A 6,824-nucleotide genomic window follows, 5' to 3' on the forward strand; every position below is an offset into this window, starting at 1 on the left:
AGCTTTTTCTTATCTGTGAAGCTCTTTCTCTGACCTTCTATTCTGAATGATAGCTTTGCTGGATAAAGTAATCTTGGTTGTAGGTTCTTGGCATTCATCACTTTGAATATTTCTTGCCACTCCCTTCTGGCCTGCACAGTTTCTGTTGAGAAATCAGCTGACAATCATATGGGTATTCCCTTGTAGGTAACAGTTTCTTTCTCTTGCTGCTTTTAAGATTCTCTCTTTGTCTTTTGCTCTTGGCATTTTAATTATGATGTGTCTTGGTGTGGTCCTCTTTGGATTCCTTTTGTTTGGGGTTCTCTGTGCTTCCTGGACTTGTAAGTCTATTTCTTTCACCAGGTAGGGGAAGTTTTCTGTCATTATTTCTTCAAATAGGTTTTCAATATCTTGCTCTCTTTCTTCTTCTGGCACCCCCATAATTTGGATGTTGGTACGTTTGAAGTTGTCCCAGAGGCTTCTTACACTATCTTCATATTTTTGGATTCTTTTTTCTTTTTGTTTTTCCGGTTGGGTGTTTTTTGCTTCTTTGTATTTAAAATCTTTGACTTGATTCTTGCGATCTTCTAGTCTGCTGTTGGAACTCTGTATAATATTCTTTATTTCAGTCAGTGTATGCTTAATTTCTAGTTGGTCCTTTTTCATAACCTTGAGGGTCTCACTAGATTTCTTGAGGGTCTCACTAAGTTTATCGGCGGTTTCTAGAGAATTCTTGAAAAACCCTAAAAGTGTGGTTTTGAACTCTATATACAGTTGTTTGCTTTCCTCTCTTTCTGTCATTTGTGACCTGTTTCTTTGTCTCTGCATTTTTTATGCTTCCCTGTGTTGATAGAGTGGTTTTCTGTGCTAGGTGATCACACTTCTGGGAATATATCCTAAGAATCCTGAAATACCAGTCAGAAAGACTATATGCACACCTATGTTCATAGTAGCACTATTTACAATAGCTAAGATCTGGAAACAGTCCAAGTGCCCCTCAGTAGATGAGTGGATAAAAAAGCTGTGGTACATTTACACAATAGAGTACCATGCACCTATAAAAAAAGAAAGATCTCTTACCTTTGAGATAGCATGGAGGGACCTGGAGTGTATTATGCTAAGCGAAATAAGCCAGTTAGAGATCACATAATCTCACTTATATGTGGAAACTAATGAATAAAATAAACCAATGAACAAAATAGGTCTAGAGCAGGGATGGGCAAACTTTTTGACTCGAGGGCCACAATGGGTTCTTAAACTGGACCAGAGGGCCGGAACAAAAACATGGATGGAGTGTTTGTGTGAACTAATATAAATTCAAAGTAAACATCATTACATAAAAGGGTACGGTCTTTTTTTTTTTTAGTTTTATTCATTTCAAACGGGCCAGATCCGGCCCAAGGGCCGTAGTTTGCCCACAGCTGGTCTAGAGGCATGGAAGCATGACACAGAATGACAGATCTCAGAGGGAAGGGGGAGAGGGACTGGAAGAGAATAACCAAAAATCTTATATGTACATATAGAAGTTGAGGCATTGTGCTAAACAAGTGATTTATTTTACATGAGATTTTTATCAAAATGATAACAGATAGATAACAGATGTTCTATCTTATAGGAGAGGACACATAGCTGAGGATAATGACTGAGAGTATTCATTCTCAGAGAAAGCTACTAAGTTTACAAAAACACACCTCTTTGCCATCAGGCCAGCCACTAGCTGCACATTGTTCTTTGTTCTAAAGAATAATCAGGCACAGAACAGAATTGTGCTGTGGTTAAAAATACCTTTGTCAAACTGGGTTCCCAGCTTTAGGAGATGGCTGGGGGCAAATCATTTCACCTCACTGAGCCAAGGTGTCCTCAAAATAGGCAGATTCAACTACAGCCATTAGACCATCAAGAGCCCTAACTTGTTACAATTTTTCCTCCGTGGTCCTTAGCTTTGAAAGACTTTGCCTGTGTTAAGAAACTATTTTTTCTATTTTTTATTAATTAAATACATTTTTGTTTCTGATTAGCATAAGATAACCATGGTTGTCACCCTGAGTTGGTATGTCAGCCAAAAGAAAAAGAAAAAAAAGAAAAACACACCAAAATTTTATTTAACATGTACAGACTTAAGTAGCTATGTGATTAGTGTTAAAACATTTGAAATATTGAAAATTGTTTATGAACTTCTAGAGGTTTAGAGAACACAGGCTTGACACTACAGAAATGTCTGATTTTCAAGGTTATTCCTTCTAACACTGTATGATTCTCTGAAGATAAGGTTTCTGTAGGTGCGGTGCTGACATAGATTGTACTTGTACTACAAACTTGTACTACAGCAATCATAACTGGTTTGACTTAGGCTTGAGTCTGTGGGATAATATCAACGATATCTGTTTCTTTACTTTAGCCCAGAGATGAAGTAAGAATGAGAAGTGGAAATAGAGTTCATGAAAATGAAGTTTATGTCATCACACTGCTTGAAATCTAGGGCCTAGTTCAAAGAGTCAGAGCACACATTAGGCGGTCTCTGAGGCCAGATTCTTGGACCTATCATGAGTGATAAATGATCACTACACTTGGACCAGATAGATTTTTCAAAAGAATTATTTATTTTTAATGAGTTAGATAATGGAACATTATATAACAACTAGAGGCTCAGTGCACAAAATTCATGCATTGGTAGGGTCCCTAGCAGCCGCTAGCTGCTGGCCAGGTACTCCCTCCCTTCCCCTGGCAGGCCTGCCCCTGGTCAAACTCCCGGAAGAACTCTGGTCGAGGGGACAATTTGCATACTACGCTTTTATTATGGAGGATGGGGAAGAAAACTTCTATTAAGTGTGAATCTCAGTAAAGTGAAAAGAGTCAGACATGAGAACATACTATATCATTCTATATACAGGAAGTTCAAAACAGGCAAAACTAAGCTGACAGTTTATGCTCAAAATGTTTAGTGTTTTCAATAATAATTATGTTGGTAGTCTTAGTATTGTTATTTTGAGACTGTATGTGATATGGGATAGAATAACAGTAATTATGGGATTTTTAAATTTTGTTATCTCTTAAGAATCAGGATTACTAAAGTATAAAAGGAGATTCAGATATAATACAAAATTTAAGTTAAAAACTCTGTAGTATTGAATTGGAAATATCAATACAATATATCTATATCTATATCTATATCTATATCTATATCTATAGCTATATCTATATCTATATATACTGCTATGTCACCTCAAATGCCTAAAAAACAATGAGCAAAAGGATAAAAAAACAACCAGTAGCAATGAGCATCCCTAACTCTATACTGTGGTCTTGAAATAGCATTTTACATTTGAAGAAACCAGGGCTTCTTACAGAAGTGGCCAATTCCAGGTCAGGGGCAGGAAATGTACAAAATAAGCTTAGAATATCTTAATACACCTGATAGTTTGAAAGCTCTCAAAGACTGTCTCAGAAACCAAGTTGAAGATACTGGCTAAAGAAGGGATAATTTGAGCATCAGTAAGGATAAGATATATCATAGAATGTGTTTAAATCCTTGAGTTCATAATGACATTTTAAAAAGAAAGTAATTATTCACTCACGGAAGATAATAGGAAACCAATTCATTATTTTTTAACACTGATAATAAAAGGAAAGGACCAAGCATTTATTCATCCTTTCCCATATGAACTGTACCACTACATAACCAAGTAGTGGATGAAATAGATGAAGTGTCCCTTTTTAATACATTACAAAATGGAAAGGATATCACCATTTTGCAACTCCCAATGAACCTCTATATATAAAAGCCTAAGCGACCATTACAACTGGTCAACTAAACGATTGATCAACCGGCTGGTAGCTCAAAGCAGGAGCTGCCCCCTGGGGTCAGTGTGCTCCCACAGCCAACCTCCCTCTGCCGGCCAAGCTCCCGTGGTCCTTCCCCTACCCCGGACTGGACTAGACAGCCCTGATCAGCCCCAGTTGCCGGCCAGGTCAAGGGACCCCACCTGTGCATAAATTCGTGCACCCAGCCTCTAGTTAAGATATAAATGCATCAAGCATCAATGGCTGCTAACATCACAGAGAGACAACTAGATGTTATTTGCCTCCTAGTCTTTCCAAACACTCCATATATCTTTACATATACAGATGAAATGGCCCAGATGCTAATTTACAGAGAATACAGAAGATAAAGGAACATATTGAATTAGACATGAGTATGCAATCAGCAAAATCTAGATTGTGAAAAACTACAGGACAAATGGGCCTGGGCGCTCAGCATATATATTGTAAAGAAAAGAAAAATATGGAAGACAACTCCATAGATTGAAAGAGACTTAAAAGACAGAAAATATTTTTTAAATCGACAAGACTAAGCTATAGTGATTTGGGATGCACATTTGAATGATAAAACTATATTTTGAAAAAGCAAGGACTGATTACTATAAAAATCAGAATAATGATTATTAATGGGGAAAGAGAGAAGATTATGACTGGGATAAGCACATGGGAGGGATTTCTGGAGTGAGGGACTAAGTTTTATTTCTTCAGGGTTTTGCCCCTTCTGGGGTCCATGAAGTAATTACTGGTTCATATGACTACCCTTGTCTAGTCATATTGAGTCACATAATTCATGTAATTTGTGCTAATTAAATTAATTGTTTAATTCATGTTGACTTAATGTAATTCACATTACAATCTCAGCAAGGACTTTACATACTAAGGACAAAAGTCCCTAGAAAATGGAAAGATGCTGAATTTTCCAGTTAACCTATTGCACACTTGGTGAGGGGCACTTGCATGTGCATGTATTAGGGAGGGTTAGCACAACAACTTGTGTTTTAGTTAATATTTAACAATAAAGTTATGAACTTTAAATTCAACCTAGATTTTGTTGTATAACATTACTTGCTTCTTCTTAGATTTAGTGCTCATTTAGGGTATATTTGACAAATCCCCTTAAACATGTAACACCGTTTAGAAACCTTATCTCCTGCATTAAAGCCTATTACACCCTGAAAAGATACTGAAGCCCTTATTTGGGTTGAAATTGCACCACCTCTCTCTTTCATAATTATGTGTTTTGTGGACCACCATTTTGTAGTTACTCTGTTGATACCTACTACCTCCAGAAGTAAATTGTTCCCTTTAGCTGGTCAATGTAAATTAGGTAGAATAATTTGCCTTAGAAAGTACCGTAGTTACTGATATCCTCAAGTACCTAGAACTCTTCCAAGTATTATTCTTGGAGACTGTGGGGGCGAGAAGAAATAAACCGAAGAACTTGTATACTTATATGCATAGCCCATGAACACAGGCAATAGGGAGGTGAAGATCTGGGGGAGGGTAGGGACTGGGAAGAATGGGATAAAGGTGGGAGGAAATGAGAGACATCTGTAATACTATCAACAATAAAAAATATATAGTTTAAAAAAACAATATTCTTATTCACACTGAACAATTTATTTCTTTTCTTCCTGTTTTTTAGTTTGAGTTTGTTTGGTTACTTCTTTTTAATAACATTGATGGAGCCCAGTATTTAATTGGCTTAAATTGTAACTGTTACTTCAACACTGGAAGACATCAAGGCAGATCTGCCATTACACGAAGCCTGGTTTGCTCTGTTGGAATGGTTAAGAGCATGGGCTTTGGGGTCAGGCAAACTTGGGTTTGAATCAGAGCTCTGTCACTTATTTGTCGTTTAACCTTGGGTTAATGACAACCTCTCTCAGTTTCATATATAAAATGTGGATCTTATGAGGAATAAATAAGGCTAATATTTCTAGAGCACTTAAACAGTGTTGTTATAGCTTAAGAAGGCAAATAAATACAGTATTTTTTTGCCTTAGCTTACACATGTAGAAATCATAAACCCTCCTCTACTTTGAGACAAATCTCAAAATACACCTCTTCATAAAGTTGTCCAGATTCCTTCAACATAATATAACCTTTGCTTCTGCTTAGAAAACATTTTGTGCTTCATTAATATATTTATTTTGCAGCCTCAATAGATTCTAAGCTCCTTGGCTCAAATCCTCCCTAGAACTTAACACATTACCTTGTATCTAGTGTAGGTTCAATAAATATTTATTGAAATTTATCATTGATTACTTTTATATTTATGCTACTGTCAATGCCCTTCAGTCACAAGAAAACATGCATTTAAACAAATGAGATCTGGTACTCATTGTAACAAGGGAGAGCATACACCATGGGGAGTTGTGGGGTATCTAAGTAAGAGGATATTAGAAGAACTAATTCTGGGATTTGGGCTTTGGTTGAATAATTTTGGGGAGGGTGTAAGGAAGCAGAGGTTCTGGTTTTGGTATTGTCAAAAAGAAGGAGCAACTCTGTGATTGAATATCTAATAAATTTTATCTATAGGGAGGACACACTGGAGCAAACGTAAAGCAGTAATTGGTAAAGGGGAAGTAATAGGTTACAGGGAAATGTTTGACATTTTTTGCGGGGGGTTGTACAATGATCTTGTCTGAAGTGGGTGTTCTTGTGAGATTGTTTATGTCTAATAAGAGGACAGCATATAGCATAGCTGTGTCAAATCAGTGCCTGCATGTTGAGGGTAGGTTTTTCCCTTTCTCATTCCATTCCATTAATAGAAACCTCATATTTAATGTTTTTCACTCAAGAATTATAACAGTTAATTTTGCTTTGCTCTTGGTGTTGAACTTTCTCCCAGCAACATAAGGGCTTACTGCTGCTTTACCAATTGCACCTTTACCCATTTGATTCCTCCATCTCCTAGATAATAAGATAGTCAATCAGAATTACCCCACTTTCTGACAGACTCTTCCCAAACCTAACAAGTTCAAATCACAAAACAATCCCCTCTTAATCCCCTCTTACTGAGA

This window comes from Myotis myotis, unplaced genomic scaffold, assembly GCF_014108235.1.
Source record: "Myotis myotis isolate mMyoMyo1 unplaced genomic scaffold, mMyoMyo1.p scaffold_m19_p_3, whole genome shotgun sequence".
Classification (NCBI taxonomy): Eukaryota; Metazoa; Chordata; class Mammalia; order Chiroptera; family Vespertilionidae; genus Myotis; species Myotis myotis.